We start from the raw sequence: 9,758 nt of genomic DNA, 5'->3' as shown, positions 1-9,758 counted from the left end.
TGACTGTGTCTCTCCCCACAGGCGAGCACCGTAACACAGAGACAGATCAGCGATAATAACCAATGACTGTGTCTCTCCCCACAGGCGAGCACCGTAACACAGAGACAGATCAGCGATAATAACCAATGACTGTGTCTCTCCCCACAGGCGAGCACCGTAACACAGAGACAGATCAGCGATAATAACCACTGACTGTGTCTCTCCCACAGGCGAGCACCGTAACACAGAGACAGATCAGCGATAATAACCACTGACTGTGTCTCTCCCCACAGGCGAGCACCGTAACACAGAGACAGATCAGCGATAATAACCACTGACTGTGTCTCTCCCCACAGGCGAGCACCGTAACACAGAGACAGATCAGCGATAATAACCACTGACTGTGTCTCTCCCCACAGGCGAGCACCGTAACACAGAGACAGATCAGCGATAATAACCACTGACTGTGTCTCTCCCCACAGGCGAGCACCGTAACACAGAGACAGATCAGCGATAATAACCACTGATTGTGTCTCTCCCCACAGGCGAGGCACCGTAACACAGAGACAGATCAGCGATAATAACCACTGACTGTGTCTCTCCCCACAGGCGAGCACCGTAACACAGAGGCTGATCAGCGATAATAACCACTGACTGTGTCTCTCCCCACAGGCGGAGCACCGTAACACAGAGACAGATCAGCGATAATAACCACTGACTGTGTCTCTCCCCACAGGCGAGCACCGTAACACAGAGGACAGATCAGCGATAATAACCACTGACTGTGTCTCTCCCCACAGGCGAGCACCGTAACACAGAGACAGATCAGCGATAATAACCACTGACTGTGTCTCTCCCACAGGCGAGCACCGTAACACAGAGACAGATCAGCGATAATAACCACTGACTGTGTCTCTCCCCACAGGCGAGCACCGTAACACAGAGACAGATCAGCGATAATAACCACTGACTGTGTCTCTCCCCACAGGCGAGCACCGTAACACAGAGACAGATCAGCGATAATAACCCACTGACTGTGTCTCTCCCACAGGCGAGCACCGTAACACAGAGACAGATCAGCGATAATAACCACTGACTGTGTCTCTCCCCACAGGCGAGCACCGTAACACAGAGACAGATCAGCGATAATAACCACTGACTGTGTCTCTCCCCACAGGCGAGCACCGTAACACAGAGACAGATCAGCGATAATAACCACTGACTGTGTCCTCTCCCCACAGGCGAGCACCGTAACACAGAGACAGATCAGCGATAATAACCACTGACTGTGTCTCTCCCCACAGGCGAGCACCGTAACACAGAGACAGATCAGCGATAATAACCACTGACTGTGTCTCTCCCCACAGGCGAGCACCGTAACACAGAGACAGATCAGCGATAATAACCACACTGACTGTGTCTTCTCCCACAGGCGAGCACCGTAACACAGAGACAGATCAGCGATAATAACCACTGACTGTGTCTCTCCCCATAGGCGAGCACCGTAACACAGAGACAGATCAGCGATAATAACCACTGACTGTGTCTCTCCCCACAGGCGAGCACCGTAACACGAGACAGATCAGCGATAATAACCACTGACTGTGTCTCTCCCCACAGGCGAGCACCGTAACACAGAGACAGATCAGCGATAATAACCACTGACTGTGTCTCTCCCACAGGCGAGCACCGTAACACAGAGACAGATCAGCGATAATAACCACTGACTGTGCCTCTCCCCACAGGCGAGCACCGTAACACAGAGACAGATCAGCGATAATAACCACTGACTGTGTCTCTCCCCACAGGCGAGCACCGTAACACAGAGACAGATCAGCGATAATAACCAATGACTGAGTCTCGCCCACAGGCGAGCACCGTAACACAGAGACAGATCAGCGATAATAACCACTGACTGTGTCTCGCCCCACAGGCGAGCACCGTAACACAGAGACAGATCAGCGATAATAACCACTGACTGTGTCTCTCCCCACAGGCGAGCACCGTAACACAGAGACAGATCAGCGATAATAACCACTGACTGTGTCTCTCCACACAGGCGAGCACCGTAACACAGAGACAGATCAGCGATAATAACCACTGACTGTGTCTCTCCCCACAGGCGAGCACCGTAACACAGAGGACAGATCAGCGATAATAACCACCTGACTGTGTCCTCTCCCCACAGGCGAGCACCGTAACACAGAGACAGATCACCGATAATAACCACTGACTTTGGTCTCTCCCACAGGCGAGCACCGTAACACAGAGACAGATCAGCGATAATAACCACTGACTGTGCCTCTCCCCACAGGCGAGCACCGTAACACAGAGACAGATCAGCGATAATAACCACTGACTGTGTCTCTCCCCACAGGCGAGCACCGTAACACAGAGACAGATCAGCGATAATAACCACTGACTGTGTCTCTCCCCACAGGCGAGCACCGTAACACAGAGACAGATCAGCGATAATAACCACTGACTGTGTCTCTCCCCCACAGGCGAGCACCGTAACACAGAGACAGATCAGCGATAATAACCACTGACTGTGTCTCTCCCCACAGGCGAGCACCGTAACACAGAGACAGATCAGCGATAATAACCACTGACTGTGCCTCTCCCCACAGGCGAGCACCGTAACACAGAGACAGATCAGCGATAATAACCCACTGACTGTGCCTCTCCCCACAGGCGAGCACCGTAACACAGAGACAGATCAGCGATAATAACCACTGACTGTGTCTCTCCCCACAGGCGAGCACCGTAACACAGAGACAGATCAGCGATAATAACCACTGACTGTGTCTCTCCCCACAGGCGAGCACCGTAACACAGAGACAGATCAGCGATAATAACCACTGACTGTGTCTCTCCCCACAGGCGAGCACCGTAACACAGAGACAGATCAGCGATAATAACCACTGACTGTGTCTCTCCCCACAGGCGAGCACCGTAACACAGAGACAGATCAGCGATAATAACCACTGACTGTGTCTCTCCCCACAGGCGAGCACCGTAACACAGAGACAGATCAGCGATAATAACCACTGACTGTGTCCTCTCCCCACAGGCGAGCACCGTAACACAGAGACAGATCAGCGATAATAACCACTGACTGTGTCTCTCCCCACAGGCGAGCACCGTAACACAGAGACAGATCAGCGATAATAACCACTGACTGTGTCTCTCCCCACAGGCGAGCACCGTAACACAGAGACAGATCAGCGATAATAACCACTGACTGTGTCTCTCCCCACAGGCGAGCACCGTAACACAGAGACAGATCAGCGATAATAACCACTGACTGTGTCTCTCCCCACAGGCGAGCACCGTAACACAGAGGACAGATCAGCGATAATAACCACTGACTGTGCCTCTCCCCACAGGCGAGCACCGTAACACAGAGACAGATCAGCGATAATAACCACTGACTGTGCCTCTCCCCACAGGCGAGCACCGTAACACAGAGACAGATCAGCGATAATAACCACTGACTGTGTCTCTCCCCACAGGCGAGCACCGTAACACAGAGACAGATCAGCGATAATAACCACTGACTGTGTCTCTCCCCACAGGCGAGCACCGTAACACAGAGACAGATCAGCGATAATAACCACTGACTGTGTCTCTCCCACAGGCGAGCACCGTAACACAGAGACAGATCAGCGATAATAACCACTGACTGTGTCTCTCCCCACAGGCGAGCACCGTAACACAGAGACAGATCAGCGATAATAACCACTGACTGTGTCTCTCCCCACAGGCGAGCACCGTAACACAGAGGACAGATCAGCGATAATAACCACTGACTTTGTCTCTCCCCACAGGCGAGCACCGTAACACAGAGACAGATCAGCGATAATAACCACTGACTGTGTCTCTCCCCACAGGCGAGCACCGTAACACAGAGACAGATCAGCGATAATAACCACTGACTGTGTCTCTCCCCACAGGCGAGCACCGTAACCACAGAGACAGATCAGCGATAATAACCACTGACTGTGTCTCTCCCCACAGGCGAGCACCGTAACACAGAGACAGATCAGCGATAATAACCACTGACTGTGTCTCTCCCCACAGGCGAGCACCGTAACACAGAGACAGATCAGCGATAATAACCACTGACTGTGTCTCTCCCCACAGGCGAGCACCGTAACACAGAGACAGATCAGCGATAATAACCACTGACTGTGTCTCTCCCCACAGGCGAGGCACCGTAACACAGAGACAGATCAGCGATAATAACCACTGACTGTGTCTCTCCCCACAGGCGAGCACCGTAACACAGAGACAGATCAGCGATAATAACCACTGACTGTGTCTCTCCCCACAGGCGAGCACCGTAACACAGAGACAGATCAGCGATAATAACCACTGACTGTGCCTCTCCCCACAGGCGAGCACCGTAACACAGAGACAGATCAGCGATAATAACCACTGACTGTGCCTCTCCCCACAGGCGAGCACCGTAACACAGAGACAGATCAGCGATAATAACCACTGACTGTGCCTCTCCCCACAGGCGAGCACCGTAACACAGGGACAGATCAGCGATAATAACCACTGACTGTGTCTCTCCCCACAGGCGAGCACCGTAACACAGGACAGATCAGCGATAATAACCACTGACTGTGTCTCTCCCCACAGGCGAGCACCGTAACACAGAGACAGATCAGCGATAATAACCACTGACTGTGTCTCTCCCCACAGGCGAGCACCGTAACACAGAGACAGATCAGCGATAATAACCACTGACTGTGTCTCTCCCCACAGGCGAGCACCGTAACACAGAGACAGATCAGCGATAATAACCACTGACTGTGTCTCTCCCCACAGGCGAGCACCGTAACACAGAGACAGATCAGCGATAATAACCACTGACTGTGTCTCTCCCCACAGGCGAGCACCGTAACACAGAGACAGATCAGCGATAATAACCACTGACTGTGTCTCTCCCCACAGGCGAGCACCGTAACACAGAGACAGATCAGCGATAATAACCACTGACTGTGTCTCTCCCCACAGGCGAGCACCGTAACACAGAGACAGATCAGCGATAATAACCATGACTGTGTCTCTCCCACAGGCGAGCACCGTAACACAGAGACAGATCAGCGATAATAACCACTGACTGTGTCTCTCCCCACAGGCGAGCACCGTAACACAGAGGACAGATCAGCGATAATAACCACTGACTGTGTCTCTCCCCACAGGCGAGCACCGTAACACAGAGACAGATCAGCGATAATAACCACTGACTGTGTCTCTCCCCACAGGCGAGCACCGTAACACAGAGACAGATCAGCGATAATAACCACTGACTGTGTCTCTCCCCACAGGCGAGCACCGTAACACAGAGACAGATCAGCGATAATAACCACTGACTGTGTCTCTCCCCACAGGCGAGCACCGTAACACAGAGACAGATCAGCGATAATAACCACTGACTGTGTCTCTCCCCGACAGGCGAGCACCGTAACACAGAGACAGATCAGCGATAATAACCACTGACTGTGTCTCTCCCCACAGGCGAGCACCGTAACACAGAGACAGATCAGCGATAATAACCACTGACTGTGTCTCTCCCCACAGGCGAGCACCGTAACACAGAGACAGATCAGCGATAATAACCACTGACTGTGTCTCTCCCACAGGCGAGCACCGTAACACAGAGACAGATCAGCGATAATAACCACTGACTGTGTCTCTCCCCACAGGCGAGCACCGTAACACAGAGACAGATCAGCGATAATAACCACTGACTGTGCCTCTCCCCACAGGCGAGCACCGTAACACAGAGACAGATCAGCGATAATAACCACTGACTGTGCCTCTCCCACAGGCGAGCACCGTAACACAGAGACAGATCAGCGATAATAACCACTGACTGTGCCTCTCCCCACAGGCGAGCACCGTAACACAGAGACAGATCAGCGATAATAACCACTGACTGTGTCTCTCCCCACAGGCGAGCACCGTAACACAGAGACAGATCAGCGATAATAACCACTGACTGTGTCTCTCCCCACAGGCGAGCACCGTAACACAGAGACAGATCAGCGATAATAACCACTGACTGTGTCTCTCCCCACAGGCGAGCACCGTAACACAGAGACAGATCAGCGATAATAACCACTGACTGTGTCTCTCCCCACAGGCGAGCACCGTAACACAGAGACAGATCACCGATAATAACCACTGACTTTGTCTCTCCCCACAGGCGAGCACCGTAACACAGAGACAGATCAGCGATAATAACCACTGACTGTGTCTCTCCCCACAGGCGAGCACCGTAACACAGAGACAGATCAGCGATAATAACCACTGACTGTGTCTCTCCCCACAGGCGAGCACCGTAACACAGAGACAGATCAGCGATAATAACCACTGACTGTGTCTCTCCCCACAGGCGAGCACCGTAACACAGAGACAGATCAGCGATAATAACCACTGACTGTGTCTCTCCCCACAGGCGAGCACCGTAACACAGAGACAGATCAGCGATAATAACCACTGACTGTGTCTCTCCCCACAGGCGAGCACCGTAACACAGAGACAGATCAGCGATAATAACCACTGACTGTGTCTCTCCCCACAGGCGAGCACCGTAACACAGAGACAGATCAGCGATAATAACCACTGACTGTGTCTCTCCCCACAGGCGAACACCGTAACACAGAGACAGATCAGCGATAATAACCACTGACTGTGTCTCTCCCCACAGGCGAGCACCGTAACACAGAGACAGATCAGCGATAATAACCACTGACTGTGCCTCTCCCCACAGGCGAGCACCGTAACACAGAGACAGATCAGCGATAATAACCACTGACTGTGCCTCTCCCCACAGGCGAGCACCGTAACACAGAGACAGATCAGCGATAATAACCACTGACTGTGCCTCTCCCCACAGGCGAGCACCGTAACACAGAGACAGATCAGCGATAATAACCACTGACTGTGTCTCTCCCCACAGGCGAGCACCGTAACACAGGGACAGATCAGCGATAATAACCACTGACTGTGTCTCTCCCCACAGGCGAGCACCGTAACACAGAGACAGATCAGCGATAATAACCACTGACTGTGTCTCTCCCCACAGGCGAGCACCGTAACACAGAGACAGATCAGCGATAATAACCACTGACTGTGTCTCTCCCCACAGGCGAGCACCGTAACACAGAGACAGATCAGCGATAATAACCACTGACTGTGTCTCTCCCCACAGGCGAGCACCGTAACACAGAGACAGATCACCGATAATAACCACTGACTTTGTCTCTCCCCACAGGCGAGCACCGTAACACAGAGACAGATCAGCGATAATAACCACTGACTGTGTCTCTCCCCACAGGCGAGCACCGTAACACAGAGACAGATCAGCGATAATAACCACTGACTGTGTCTCTCCCCACAGGCGAGCACCGTAACACAGAGACAGATCAGCGATAATAACCACTGACTGTGTCTCTCCCCACAGGCGAGCACCGTAACACAGAGACAGATCAGCGATAATAACCACTGACTGTGTCTCTCCCCACAGGCGAGCACCGTAACACAGAGACAGATCAGCGATAATAACCACTGACTGTGTCTCGCCCCACAGGCGAGCACCGTTACACAGAGACAGATCAGCGATAATAACCACTGACTGTGTCTCTCCCCACAGGCGAGCACCGTAACACAGAGACAGATCAGCGATAATAACCACTGACTGTGTCTCTCCCCACAGGCGAGCACCGTAACACAGAGACAGATCAGCGATAATAACCACTGACTGTGTCTCTCCCCACAGGCGAGCACCGTAACACAGAGACAGATCAGCGATAATAACCACTGACTGTGTCTCTCCCCACAGGCGAGCACCGTAACACAGAGACAGATCAGCGATAATAACCACTGACTGTGTCTCTCCCCACAGGCGAGCACCGTAACACAGAGACAGATCAGCGATAATAACCACTGACTGTGTCTCTCCCCACAGGCGAGCACCGTAACACAGAGACAGATCAGCGATAATAACCACTGACTGTGTCTCTCCCCACAGGCGAGCACCGTAACACAGAGACAGATCACCGATAATAACCACTGACTTTGTCTCTCCCCACAGGCGAGCACCGTAACACAGAGACAGATCAGCGATAATAACCACTGACTGTGTCTCTCCCCACAGGCGAGCACCGTAACACAGAGACAGATCAGCGATAATAACCACTGACTGTGTCTCCCCCCACAGGCGAGCACCGTAACACAGAGACAGATCAGCGATAATAACCACTGACTGTGTCTCTCCCCACAGGCGAGCACCGTAACACAGAGACAGATCAGCGATAATAACCACTGACTGTGTCTCTCCCCACAGGCGAGCACCGTAACACAGAGACAGATCAGCGATAATAACCACTGACTGTGTCTCTCCCCACAGGCGAGCACCGTAACACAGAGACAGATCAGCGATAATAACCACTGACTGTGTCTCTCCCCACAGGCGAGCACCGTAACACAGAGACAGATCAGCGATAATAGCCACTGAGTTTGCCTCTTCCAATGATGTCTGAAAGAGTTACAGGCAGTCAGTCACCCAAAGCACAGGGTGTAATAGTGACAGAAAGGACCTCCTTTCCCTCATGTCCACCTTACCTTTTAATACAGAAGGAAAGGATGAGGGTGCTGTCCCCCTTTTTCTTGCCTTGTCATTGTGGGATGGTGGAAATTGGGGACATATCAGAGACTGACTGTTTCCACCATTACCCTCCAGCCCATGGCACTACCAGACACAAAGGCCCTCTTGAAATCATAGGCCGCCCTCTCCCCCCAGTCCTATACATTCTGAATCCATCTGGATTGACTACCACACACGAGACCACACACGTGGGGGTGAACACAAAACAGCATCATCTGACAAACAAAGAGAACCATGAGCTGGGGCCTGTCCCTGACCTCCTACTCCCTGACATGGCCGCGTGGTCATTCTGGGACATGGAGCAGCTCAGCATGTCCTAAAACTGCGAGCTCCGCTTCCCCAACAAAATACCAAACATAAAACTGGAAACATCCCAGCAGGGAAAGTGGTGCGCTAAACCCCTGCTCTGGTCTCACGCCCCTTCCACTGCCACAGCCGCGTAGTCAGTGGTTGCCATGGGAGACCAGGTTATTTACACCTTTTTACCAGGATCATTCAAGGAGCAAAACAAGGTCATGAAATAAATTGACGTTTATTCACATAAATTCGCTTACACACAATGATACACAATACAGACAAAAGGGCACAGTAACTTTGGGACTGGGGTCGAAAACTAGACTTTCCTAGTTGCAGGGAACCCTATGGGAGAATTTTACCCCGACCGGGACTTAGCCCGGAATCCCCTGGAACCCAAATCAGCGTGAAGTTACTGTACATGCGCCACGGCTACGTTATCAAAGAGGAGAAATTAGTAGGTTTATTTATATCTGCCTTATTCCCCACACACTTTCCCTTGGACTCAATCTGGACCCTCAGCGTCCCCCTCAACATTATATACTTTTGGGATACCCACAAACCCTATACTTGTTGTGGGTCACATGGGCACTGTCTGGGGTACCCCCTTAACCTAGGGATTCCGTCAGCTACAGGAACAGCTGTTTTATCCCTGTGCCCCATTCTCCTTTCTGGGCTGTGCTGAAGCAGGGTACCCTAGTGGTGAGTCGTGCTTGCGTTTTCAAGGGGAGATATTACAGGACAATGTGCTTACATGTACGCTCTTCTCCCCTCGCTCCGCTCTGCCCCCCTCAAACCG

This window comes from Ascaphus truei, unplaced genomic scaffold (assembly GCF_040206685.1).
Source record: "Ascaphus truei isolate aAscTru1 unplaced genomic scaffold, aAscTru1.hap1 HAP1_SCAFFOLD_388, whole genome shotgun sequence".
NCBI classification, from domain to species: domain Eukaryota; kingdom Metazoa; phylum Chordata; class Amphibia; order Anura; family Ascaphidae; genus Ascaphus; species Ascaphus truei.
The sequence above is the reverse complement of the archived record's forward strand: the minus strand, read 5'-3'. Positions refer to the sequence as shown.